This window comes from Saimiri boliviensis, chromosome 14 (genome assembly GCF_048565385.1).
Source record: "Saimiri boliviensis isolate mSaiBol1 chromosome 14, mSaiBol1.pri, whole genome shotgun sequence".
Classification (NCBI taxonomy): domain Eukaryota; kingdom Metazoa; phylum Chordata; class Mammalia; order Primates; family Cebidae; genus Saimiri; species Saimiri boliviensis.
In genome coordinates, this window is record NC_133462.1 from 37268058 (window position 1) to 37281138 (window position 13081).

General features: G+C 46.5%; 1 protein-coding gene across 8 annotated transcripts in view; it reads left to right on the top strand.

Annotated features, from left to right (window-relative positions):
- The first annotated feature begins 1167 nt into the window (after positions 1-1167).
- LOC101047104 (uncharacterized) overlaps positions 1168-13081 on the top strand; it is a 56530-nt gene continuing 44616 nt past the window's right edge. Inside the window, exons 1-2 of one of the 8 annotated variants that reach the window (XM_039465409.2) lie at positions 1169-3015; positions 12034-12194. The gene's annotated coding sequence lies outside the window, so the exon portion shown is untranslated. Of the gene's footprint in view, positions 3016-12033; positions 12195-13081 lie in introns of all 8 variants that reach the window. The other 7 variants (XM_074384657.1, XM_039465407.2, XM_010349618.3 and 4 more) reach the window with 7 other exon arrangements.

Here is a 13081-nt window from a genome sequence, read left to right on the forward strand (position 1 = left end):
GCGGATCACCTGAGGTCGGGAGTTCAAGACCAGCCTGGCCAACATGCCGAAGCCCTGTCTCTACTTAAAAAATATAAAAACTAGCTGGGCATGGTGGCACGCACCTGTAATCCCAGCTACTCAGGAGGTTGAGGCAGGAGAATCACTTGAACCAGGGAGGTGGAGGTTGCAGCAAGTCAGTATTTCACCACTACATTCCACACTGTGTGACACAGTGAGATTCCACCTAAAAAAAGAGACATGGTAATTATTTTTGCATATTGAGTTTTTAGCCCACTATTCCTGCTAACCTGCACTTTATGTGTAACAATTTACATTCTTTTGGATCTCCCACTTAGATAATTATGTTGTCTGTAAATAATGGCAGAAAAAAAATGTAGATAATGTTCCTCCTTTTTTTTTTTTTTTTTTTTTTTTTTTCTGGAGACAGGGCCTCACTCTGCCGCCCTAGCTGGAGTGCAATGGAGATCTCAGCTCGCTACAACCTCTGCCCTCTGTGGCCTAAGTGAGCCTCCAAAGTAGCTGGGACTATAGACATGCATCATCATGCCTGGCTAGTGTTTGCATTTTTTTTTTTTTTTTTTTTGATTGATAACAGGGTTTTGCCATGTTGCCCAGGCTGGTCTCAAACTCCTGAACTCAAGGGATCTTCCTGCCACGGCCTCACAAAGTGTTAGGATCTCAGGCATCAGCCACTCCTTGTGGTCGTAACTACAATGCATGATAGTATCCTTGAGAGTGAGCACTGTTGCTATAATCCTGTGTTTAGAATAGTTTTCAGTATTTCACTACAATGTTAGTTGTAGATTTTTTTTTTTTTTTTTTTTTTTTTTTTTGGAGACAGAGTTTCACTCTTGTTACCCAGGCTGGAGTGCAATGGCGTGATCTCGGCTCACCGCAACCTCCGCCTCCTGGGTTCAAGCAATTCTCCTGCCTCAGCCTCCTGAGTAGCTGGGATTACAGGCACACACCACCATGCCCAGCTACTTTTTTGTATTTTTAGTAGAGACAGGGTTTCACCTTGTTGACCAGGATGGTCTCGATCTCTCGACCTCGTGATCCACCCGCCTCGGCCTCCCAAAGTGCTGGGATTACAGGCTTGAGCCACCGCGCCCGGCCAGCTGTAGATTTTTTTTTACATGCTCTTGATTAGTTTGTTGAGAGATGTTAAGAATAGGTCGGGTGTGGTGGTTCATACCTGCAATCCCAGCACTTAGGGATGCCGAGGAGAGGATCGCTTGAGCTCAGGATTTCGCGACCAGCCTGGGCAATATAGTATGACATCCCCCCACGAAAAATTTAAAAATTAGCCTGCTGTGGTGTCACTAGCCTGCAGTCCCAGCTATTGGAGAATTCGAGGAAAGATCGCTTGAGCCCAGGAATTGGAGGTTTCACTGAGCCGTGATGGAGCCACTGCACTCCAGCCTGTGCGACAGAGGAAGATCCTGACCTATAAAAATACAAAAATAGCTGGGCGCGGTGGCTCATGCCTATAATCCCAGAACTTTGGGAGGACGAGGCAGGTGGATCACCTTAGGTCAGGAGTTCGAGACCAGCCTGACCACCGGAGAAACCCCGTCTCTACTGAACATAAAAATTAGCCGGGCGTGGTGGCAGGCACCTGTAATCGCAGCTACTCGAGAGGCTGAGGCAGGAGAATCACTTGAACCTAGGAGCGGAGGTTGCAGAGAGCTGAGAGCGTGCCTGGCCGTGTGTGTGTGTGTGTGTGTGTGTGTGTGTGTGTGTGTTTAAGAGTCAGGGCGGGCTGCGCGCGGTGGCTCACCCCTGTAATCCCAGCACTTTGGGAGGCCCAGGTGGGTGGATCACCGGAGGTCCAGGAGTTCGAGACCAGCCTGGCCAACATGGCGTAACCCCGTCACTACTAAAAATACAAAAATTAGCCAGGCATGGTGGCGCGTGCCTGTAATCCCAGCTACTGGGGGGCGGGAGGGACTGAGGCAGGAGGATCGCTTGACCCTGGGAGGCAGAGGTTGCAGTAAGCCAAGATCGCGCCATTGCACTCCAGCCTGGGCAACAGCTAGACTCCGTCTCAAAAAAAGAAAAAGAAAAAAAGAAATAGGGACTTGCTATTTTGCTCAGGCTGGTCTTGAACTCTTGGACTCAAGCTATCCACCTGCCTAGCCTCCCAAAGAGCTGGAATTACAGGCGTGAACCACTGCGCCCGCCCGGGAAAAGCTTTGGAGGAGCATCTTCTGGGATGCGTCCCAGGCCAGATCCCGGCCCTCCAGCCCATCTGGCCACCTGAGCCGCGGGCTAGGCCGGGTCCCACCTCTAAACCGCTCCCGAGTAGGGGCCCCAACCCACAGTTCCGTCCGGAGACCCGGTTCTAACCTCACCTTTTCCTCTGAACTTGTTTCTGCATCCCGCTGTCCGAGCCAACCCGAGGCTCCGTCCGCACCCACCCGGGAAAAAACTAGGATAGAAATTCTGTGTTTGACCCGGTTGAAACTCCAGTCCAAGAGCCCCGCCCGGCCCGAAGATCAGAACGGAAGTGACGTCAGCGCGCCTTTTCCGGCGCTACCTCCGAGTGTTCAGTGCCATTTCGCTTTTATGGCGGTGGAGGTCACCTGGCTGTGGTGAGTTCTGCCTGCTTCGGGGTCCCGGAGATAGCAGAGGGGGAGGCAAAGGAAGGATTGGGCCTGGTCGCCCAGGAGCCTCTCGGATCCGGCTCGTTTCACTCGCTTCTCCAGGGGCTGTCTTTCCTCCCGGCGCGGCCAGTTCCGAGAGTCGGCACGCTCGGTCGGTCCCTGTGGAGCCGGGTCGGGCAGTGTGTTTGTCCCGCTTCCGCGGGGTGTTTTCTGGAGTGCTTCCATCTTCTGTGCTCCCCTCTTCAAAAGCTTGGAAAGCGGCGTTTGTGAATTTTTTCTTTCTGAAAGGAAGAGGATTTCTGTCTTCTGGTGAGATTGGCTCCGGCCGCGCATCGTCCTGCCTCAGGAACCTGGCGATTCCGGCGTGTTCCTGGTGAGCACCGGCAGAAGACTGGTTTCAGAAGAGGTCTGACTTCCATTCTTTGCTAAAAAATGTCTCATCTGAGAATCTGGCGTTGTCTTGATGTCGTTTACTTATTTTTGACACATTCAGATGGAAAAAATATAGTTGTTTAGGGTGTGCCTGTTTTTATATGTATTATGAACACGTGTAGACTGTAAGCCTTTCGTTTTTAATTTTCATTTTCTTGGACTTGATTTTTTTCCCAGTTGTTAACAGCTCCAAGCCTTTCTACTAAAGAAAGGCAGGCTGGGCACGGTGGCTCATGCCTGTAATCACAGCACTTTGGGAGCCAAGGCGGCGTATCACCTGAGGGCAGGAGTCCCAGACCAACCTGGCCAACATGGTGAAACCCTGTCTCTAGTAAAAATACAAAAATTAGCAAGGCGTGGTGGCGGGCCCCTGTAATCCCATTTGTTGGAGATAAATAAAATGCTCGGTGCTGCAAAGGGAAACCAGCACTCAGCAAAAGTTTTCCAAGCAAGGCATTTCTACAGAAGGTGCGTTTCACGGATCATTGACGGGAGCACACCGGACAAGGGAGGGTAAGGGGTTTTATCTCTGAGGCAGGGTTCCTACCTCCTTGTCACTCCTCCAAGAGTTGGGATCGGACCGCAGAGTGTAAGCTGACTCTATTGGATATTTGTGAATATTTTCCCCAAATAAGGAAGGGAAGGGGGATGTGTGAGTCACAATGTTGGGACAATGCGGTTTTGAAGGGTGGAATAGTTGTAGAGTGGGTAGCCAAGGGAACAGATGTGAGTTATTGATTAGAGCTGACTGGAAGGTTGTTTATAGTAACTAGAGGCAAGGAGGCGTGGAGAACAAGAAAGTTGAGTTTGAGAACAAAGAACAGGGAAGTTAACAGGCTGAACTTTCGAAGAGAAATTCAGAGAAATGTATTATGTTTTACACAGCTACTCCGGAGGCTGAGGCAGGAGAATCGCTTGAACCCGGGGGGCAGAAGTTGCAGTTAGCCGAGATCCCGCCACTGCACTCCAGCCTAGGCGACAAGAGCAAAACTCTGTCTCAAAAAACAAAGAAAAAAGAAAGGCAGTAATACTCAGGTGTTCTCTTCATGTGAAATTGCCACAGAGCTTCAAAATAGGGGCCTCAAGGAAAAAGGATGGAGGTTTGATTACACTGATACTAGGATTATTTATTATTATAATTAGAATATTATTCTAGTATTAGTGTAATAAAGTAGTATCTACAGAATTTATTCTTTTTTTTTTTTTTTTTGAGACGGAGTTTCGCTCTTGTTACCCAGGCTGGAGTGCAATGGCGCGGTCTCAGCTCACCGCAACTTCCGCCTCCTGGGTTCAGGCAATTCTCCTGCCTCAGCCTCCTGAGTAGCTGGGATTACAGGCACGCACCACCATGTCCAGCTAATTTTTTGTATTTTTAGTAGAGACGGGGTTTCACCGTGTTGGCCAGGATGGTCTCGATCTCTTGACCTCGTGATCCACCCGCCTCGGCCTCCCAAAGTGCTGGGATTACAGGCTTGAGCCACCGCGCCCGGCCAGAATTTATTCTTAACAGCATGTTTGGTCTAAGTGTAGTTTTTACTTTTTTTTTGAAAAATTTGATCCTAAGGAAAATTTGAACATCTAACACACCCAGTTTAATAATTTATTTATTTGTTTATTTATTTAGCATTGTGCTTGTTTTCTTTCTCCTCAAGTAAATAAATCTTACGGTGAACAATCTGAGTGTAAATTGAGCATGAATTGCACACATCATACTTGACCTTTAAATATTTCGTAATGCATCTCCTAAAAAAAAGGCATTGTCATACTAAAACCACAGTACTACTATTTCACTTAAATAAAAAATAATGTCATGAAATGTCTACTTTGTGTAATAACTAAAATTCTCCGCATTGATGCAGCATATGCTCTTAGGTGTTTTTGGATCTAAGATCCATTCAAGATTTTTGCATTGCAATTTCTAGTGTCTTCAGTGTCTGTTTACCTAGAACAGTTATTATTGTCTAGTATGTTGACTTTTTACAGTCACATTCTCCTAGAAAGTCATACAATCAAATATTTCTTTGGATTCTCATGGTGTGTGTAAATATTCCTTTATTTCATGGGATTTCATACAAACTTGGAATTGGATCCAGAGGAGGAGCTGACAATCTGTGTTTGATAAGGGCTGACAGTACATACTTCAAGCTTTGGAGACCATAAAGTCTCAAATTACTCAGTTTTGTCTTAGTGACTTGATGTTCCATGATTTGTTGTTAATTCTCTGTCACGATGCTAGTGGCAAACCACAAAAGAAAAAGTTAATCTGCATAAGAGGCATGGATTTACTCTGGAATACCAGAGGGCTGTATTCTACATCTTCTATTGTTGCCTGCCAGAGGCTTCCAATAAATAGCATGATATTTAACATGGACATGTTGAGTATCATTGGGTCTGCTGGATCAAGTGCACCAAGTGCTTTGGAAGCCTGCACTGCAGCCTGAAATTGCCCTGGTTTACAGTTGAAACTAGAATCCCTACAGGCAAGTGTGTGGGGCGTAAAAGCACATGTAACTGTATATGTTGCCTCCAAAATTCGAGAGGCCTATGGATGGCATTTCTATAAATAGTTCTGTTTTTAGTTTTTCTTTTCTTTCTTCTTTTCTTTTCTTTTCTTTTTTTTTTTTTTTTTTGAGACAGTCTCGCACTGTCACCCAGGCTGGAGTGCAGGCGGTGCAATCTCGGCTCACTGCAACCTCTGCCTCCCAGGTTCAAGCAGTTCTCTGCCTTAGTCTCCCAAGTAGCTGGGATTACAGGCGCCCACCACCATACCCTGCTAATTTCTGTATTTTTTTTAGAGACAGGGTTTTACCATCTTGGCCATGCTGAGTGTTAAACTCCTGACCTTGTGATTCACCTGCCTTGGCCTCCCAAAGTGCTGGGATTACAGGTGTGAGCCACCATGCCTGGCCTATTTTTAGTTATTTGAGATCAGGGGTATTGCTAGTGATTTTTTTTTTTTTTTTTTTTTTTGAGATGGAGTTTCACTCTTGTTACCCAGGCTGGAGTGCAATGGTGCGATCTCGACCTCCTGGGTTCAGGCAATTCTCCTGCCTCAGCCTCCTGAGTAGCTGGGATCACAGGCACGTGCCACCATGCCCAGCTAATTTTTTTGTATTTTTAGTGAGATGGGGGTTTCACCATGTTGACCAGGATGGTCTGGATCTCTTGACCTCGTGATCTACCCACCTCAGCCTCCCAAAATGCTGGGATTACAGGCATGAGCCACCGCGTCCAGCTGCTAGTGATAATTTTATAGGCATGAGCCACTGCGCCCGAATATTGTTCTTTATAGTGGCTGTACTAATTTTTTTTTTTTTTTTTTTTTTTTGAGACGGAGTTTCACTCTTGTTACCCAGGCTGGAGTGCAATGGCACGATCTCGGCTCACCGCAACCTCCGCCTCCTGGGTTCAGGCAATTCTCCTGCCTCAGCCTCCTGAGTAGCTGGGATTACAGGCACGCGCCACCATGCTCAACTAATTTTTTGTATTTTTAGTAGAGACGGGGTTTCACCATGTTGACCAGGATGGTCTCGATCTCTCGACCTCGTGATCCACCCGCCTCGGCCTCCCAAAGTGCTGGGATTACAGGCTTGAGCCACCGCGCCCGGCCGTGGCTGTACTAATTTAAATTCCCACCAACTTCATACAAGGATTTTCTTTTCACCACATCCTCATCAGCATTTATGATTCCCTGTCTTTTTTTAATAAAAGCCTCTAAATGAGGTGAGATGCTATCTCATTGTGGTATGTGTGATTTGTATTTCTCTGATGATTAATGATGTTGAGCATTTTTTCATATAGCTGTTGGCTATTTGTATGTCTTTTTTTGAGAAATCTATTCTGACCTTTTGCTGATTTTTTTGGATCAGATTTGTTTTTTGGTATCAAGTTGTTTGAGTTCCTTATATGTTCTGATTATTAATCCTTTGTCAGGTGGATAGTTTGTAAATATTTTCCCCCATACTGTAGATTGTCTCTTCACTTTTTTGATGTGTATCTTTTGCTGTGGAAAAGCTTTTTAGCTTGATGTAATCTCGTGTTTATTTTTGCTCTTGTTGCTTGTGCTGTTTTGTCTTACCAAAAATCTTTACCCAGATCAATGTCCTGGATGTTTCCCCATTGTTTCTAGTAACTAGATTGTTACTAGTCTTCCTCTAGTAATAATTTTATAGTTTTTTTATTTTTATTTTTTTGTGACAGAGTCTTGCCGGTCACCAGGCTGGAGTGCCAGTTTTGTGATCTCAGTTCACTGCAACCTCTACCTCCCGGATTCAAGCAATTCTCCTGCCTCAACCTCCTCAGTAGATTGGACTGCAGGAGCCCACTACCACGCCCAGCTAATTTTTGTGTTTCTAGTAGAGATGGGGTTTCACCATGTTGGTCAGGAAGGTCTCAATCTCCTGACCTTGTCATCCGCCCACCTGGGCCTCCTAAAGTGATGGAATTACAAGTGTGAACCACTGCACCCAGTGTGGTGGTGTTGTTTTTTGTTTTTTGAGATGGAGTTTTTCTCTTGTTGCCCAGGCTGTAGTACAATGGCGTGATCTCAGCTCACCGCAACCTCCACTTCCGGGGTTCAAGCCATTCTCTTGCCTCAGCCTCCTGAGTAGCTGGGATTAGAGGCATGCACCACTATGCCCGGCTAATTTTTTTTTTTCTTTTTTTGAGACAGAGTCTCACTTTGTCACCAGGCGCCAGGCTGGAGTGCAGTGGCACAATCTTGGCTCACTGCAACCTCCACCTCCCGGGTTCAAGCAATTCTCCTCCCTCAGCCTCCCGAGTAGCTGGGACTAGAGGCACACACCACCACGCCCAGCTAATTTTTGTATTTTTAGTAGAGATGGGGTTTCACCATGTTGGCCAGGATGGTCTCGATCTCTTGACTTTGTGATCCGCCCTCCTCGGTCTCCCAAAGTGCTGGGATTACAGGCTTGAGCCACCGTGCCCGGCCTAATTTTGTTTTTTTTTTTTTTAGTAGAGACAAGAGTTTCTCCATGTTGGTCAGGCTGGTCTCACACTCCCGACCTCAGGTGATCCACCTGCCTCAGCCTCTCAAAGTGCTAGGATTACAGGTGTGAGTTACTGTGCCCAGCCACTTAGATTATTTTTAATTTACCTGTTTTTTTTGTTTTTTTTTTTGAGACGGAGTTTCACTCTTGTTACCCAGGCTGGAGTGCAATGGCGTGATCTTGGCTCACCGCAACCTCTGCCTCCTGGGTGCAGGCAATTCTCCTGCCTCAGCCTCCTGAGTAGCTAGGATTACAGGCACACGCCACCATGCCCAGCTAATGTTTTGTATTTTTAGTAGAGACGGGGTTTCACCATGTTGACCAGGATGGTCTCGATCTCTTGACCTCATGATCCACCCGCCTTGGCCTCCCAAAGTGCTGGGATTATAGGCGTGAGACACTGCGCCCGGCCCTGATTTTTTTTTTTTTTTTTTAAGAGACAAGGTCTCTCTCTGTCACCCAGGCTGGAATGCAGTGGTGTCATGGCTTACTTCAGCCTCTACCTCCTAGGCTGAAGCAGTCTTCCAGCCTCAGCCTCCTGAGTAGGTGAGATGTACACCACCACACCTGGCTACTTTTTGTGCTTTTTAATAGAGATGAATTTTCATCATGTTGTCCAGGCTGGTCTTGAACTCCTGAGCTCAAGCAGTCTGGCTGTGTCTGCCTCCCAAAGTGATTTTCTTTCTTTAAAATTTTTCTAGGTCACTGCCTTCTTTTCAGCACTAGATGGAATCTTAAATTCGCGTTTGCCTCTGCTCTAGCAAACAATCAAGAATACTGCCATCTAGAATGGGGAAGGCACCAAAGGCATATCCCAGCAGTGTGGGAAGGCTGGCTGTGTATTCATGCCCAGGGGCCTGTGTAGCATAGATGTGGTCCTCCTGAATAGCCATTCTGATTTGGTTTCTTCTTTGGCCAAGTTATAAAACAGAGTTTCCAGGGCTTCGGATGGGAGTCCTGCCTCTCCACTCTGTCCCTGGATATCCTCAGGGATATTTCTCCCTTTAGGCACTTGTGATGCTTCCTGTGGGTTGAGACAGGGAGGGACTGATCTTTTACCAGGGAACCCAGGATGGTAGAGAAGGTGGTTGTCCACCTCGATCTCAATTATTTCCATTGTAGAAACTGAATCGGTAGAAATTTTCCACATTTTTGGTGCTGGGCAGATTAAAGAAAAGGATCGCAGATATGGAAATTTGATTCTCTTACCGTCTCCTTGGAGTTTTTTCACTTTGTAGCCCCAGACACTGCCTAGTTTTTATATTTGAGATCAGGGATATTGTTAGTGATAATTTTTTTTTTTTTCTTTTTTGAGACGGAGTTTCGCTCTTGTTACCCAGGCTGGAGTGCAATGGCGCGATCTCGGCTCACCCCGCAACCTCCGTCTCCTGGGTTCAGGCAATTCTCCTGCCTCAGCCTCCTGAGTAGCTGGGATTACAGGCACGCGCCACCATGCCCAGCTAATGTTTTGTATTTTTAGTAGAGATGGGGGTTTCACCATGTTGACCAGGATGGTCTCGATCTCTTGACCTCGTGATCCACCCGCCTCAGCCTCCCAAAGTGCTGGGATTACAGGCTTGAGCCACCGTGCCCGGCCCAATTTTTTATATTTTTTGTTGTAGAAACATTTTCTCTGGGAACTATATTATGACAAAGACCTGGAGAACTGACACAGCCTGGGGGCAATGCTGTGAAGATACATTGTTGGTCCTGCCAGGTAAAAGATAACTGAGTTTTGTTATTTTCAAATTGGTATGGGGAAAAGACATTAGCTATGTCAGTACCTGCATACCATGTGACAGGAATTATGTTGATTGGTTCTAGTACAGATATCATAATTTGTAAAATGGCTGTAATTAATCACCTAAGTTTGTGATTTGTAAATGCTTTAGGTGTGGTAATTGAATGAGAGGTCATGATTATCCACTGGGATAACTCAAGTTTTTGGCTACTGTAATTTAGACTATTTTTTTCTTTTTTTTTTTTTTTTTTTTATTGAGACAGAGTTTCGCTCTTGTTACCCAGACTGGAGTGCAATGGCGCGATCTCGGCTCACCGCAACCTCCACCTCCTGGGTTCAGGCAATTCTCCTGCCTCAGCCTCCTGAGTAGCTAGGATTACAGGCACGAGCCACCATGCCCAGCTAATTTTTGGTATTTTTAGTGGAGACGGGGTTTCACCATGTTGACCAGGATGGTCTCGATCTCTCGACCTCGTGATCCACCCGCCTCGGCCTCCCAAAGTGCTGGGATTACAGGCTTGAGCCACCGCGCCCGGCTTATTTTTTTTTTTTTTTAAGACAGAGTCTCACTCTCTCACCAGGCTGGAGTGCAGTGATACAATCTCAGCTCACTGCAGCCTCAGCCTCCTGAGTAGCTGGGACTACAGATGCCACGCCCAGCTAATTTTTGTATTTTTAGTAGAGACAGGGTTTCACTATATTGGCTAGGATCGTCTCAGTCTCTTGACCTTGTGATCTGCCCACCTCCCAAAGTGCTGGGATTAAAGTGAGCCACCACCCCCAGCCTAGACTTGCTTTACATAGATAGAGCAGTATTCAAGTACAAAGACTGGCACACCATGGCCCATGGGCCATGTCTGTCCCTCCACATGTTGTTTATGTATAAAGTTTAATCAGAATACAACCGTGTTCATTTGTTTATGTTTTCTATGGTGTTTTCCATGCTACAACAGCAGAGTTGAGTAGTTGCAACAGAGACCGTATGGCCCCTAATGACTAACATGTATTTTGTGGCTCCTTAGAGTGGGATTTGTTAACTCCTTATCTGTTTCATTTCTATGGATAACACGACTAGTTAGCCACCCTCACAGATCTCTGTAGGTCAGGGCATTCTGATTACTAGTACATTTCCACTGTCTTTGATAGTTGATTTGCTCACCTTGTCTTTGGTAATTAAATACTACTCTCTTGATTTCTGCTATTCTGGGTCCTCTTCATCTCGATTGAAATCAGGGAACTCGTGGGCCGGGCGCGGTGGCTCAAGCCTGTAATCCCAGCACTTTGGGAGGCCGAGGCGGGTGGATCACAAGGTCGAGAGATCGAGACCATCCTGGTCAACATGGTGAAACCCCGTCTCTACTAAAAATACAAAAAATTAGCTGGGCACGGTGGTGCGTGCCTGTAATCCCAGCTACTCGGGAGGCTGAGGCAGGAGAATTGCCTGAACCCAGGAGGCGGAGGTTGCGGTGAGCCGAGATCGCGCCATTGCACTCCAGCCTGGGTAACAAGAGCGAAACTCCGTCTCAAAAAAAAAAAAAAAAAAAAAAAAAAAAAAAAAAAAAAGAAATCAGGGAACTCGGCCGGGCGCGGTGGCTCAAGCCTGTAATCCCAGCACTTTGGGAGGCCGAGGCGGGTGGATCACGAGCTCAGGAGATCGAGACCATCCTGGTCAACACGGTGAAACCCTGTCTCTACTAAAAATACAAAAAATTCGCTGGGCATGGTGGCGGGTGTCTGTAATCCCAGCTACTCAGGAGACTGAGGCAGGAGAATTGCCTGAACCCAGGAGGCGGAGGTTGTGGTGAGCCGAGATCGTCCCATTGCACTCCAGCCTGGGTAACAAGAGTGAAACTCCATCTCAAAAAAAAAAAAAAAGAAAAATCAGGGAACTCATCTCAGCAATGGTATTCGTTGCAGTCATACCTGTCCTATGAAGAATACTAGCAGAGCTGTTCGAGGAGTACGTTACTCCTCTCTCAATAACCTTTGTGAAGAGAGTGTCTTTTGCACTCTCAACAGAGGACGCGGAAGTGGGCTATACAGATGACACATAGTAAATCCAGTGACACTCCTATCTCTAGGATTCCCTCTTTCCCATTATACCAGGGAAGCTTTGGCGTATGAGTCTCATTAATTATAACAATTTCAGCTCTGAGAACATAAAATATAGCTTATTTGAGTGGTGTTCTAAAGAAGCTCTCTGATTCTTCTCTTTTTTTTTTTTTTTTTTTTTTTGAGACAGACTCACTCTGTTGCCCAGGCTGGAGTGCAGTGGGATGATCTTTGCACACTGCAGCCTCCGCCTCCTGAGTTCAAGCGATTCTCCTGCCTCGGCCTCCTGAGAAGTTCGGACTACAGGCACATGCCACCACACCCGGTTAATGTTTGCATCACCTGAAACAGGTCAAGCAGTGGCAGAGGTCTCAGTGAGCTAAGATTGTGCCACTGTACTCCAGCCTACGACAGAACAAAAATCCATCTCAAAAAAAAAGGGAGAGAGAGAGATATAATACACCCATGATATGAAAAAAGCTCCAAAAGATACAATATTCAAACTTTTGACAACACTGTGAAAAAAATAATGATCTCTGCCTAGCATGGTGGCTCAAGCCAGTAATCCCAGCACTTTGGGAGGCTGAGGTGGGTGGACCACCTGAGATCAGGACCAGCCTGGGCAACATGGTGAATCTCCCCTTCTCTACAAAAATACAAAAACATGTAGGCAGGCATGATGGCGGGTGCCTGTACTCTCAGCTGCTCGGGGGGCTGAGGTGGGAGAATCGCTTGGACCCGGGAGGTGGAAGTTGCAGTGAGCCGAGATCTCGCCATTGCATTCCAGCCTGGGCAACAGAGTGAGACTGTCTCAAAACAAACAAACAAAATAATGATTTCTCTTTGCACTTGCATTATTTCCTATTTGAATGAAAGTTTTTAATGGTTTTTACTTTAATTTTTTGGAGACAGGGTCTGTGTCACATAGACTGGAGTACAGTGGTGCTGTCATGGCTTCTTGCAGCCTCAGCCTCCCCAGGCTCAGGTGATTCTCTCGCCTCAGCCTCCCAAAGAGCTGGGATTACAGGCATTAGCCACTGTGCCCACTCTTTACTGGTTTTTAAATGTGTATTTAAGCCTGAATGGTGGGTATTGGGTCAGAGATAACTAGTCTCCTCAGGGCGCAAAAGATGAGATATATGAAATTTGAGCTCTTTTAAAATAGCTTCACTGCCGGGCGCAGTGGCTCAAGCCTGTAATCCCAGCACTTTGGGAGGCTGAGGCGGGTGGATCACGAG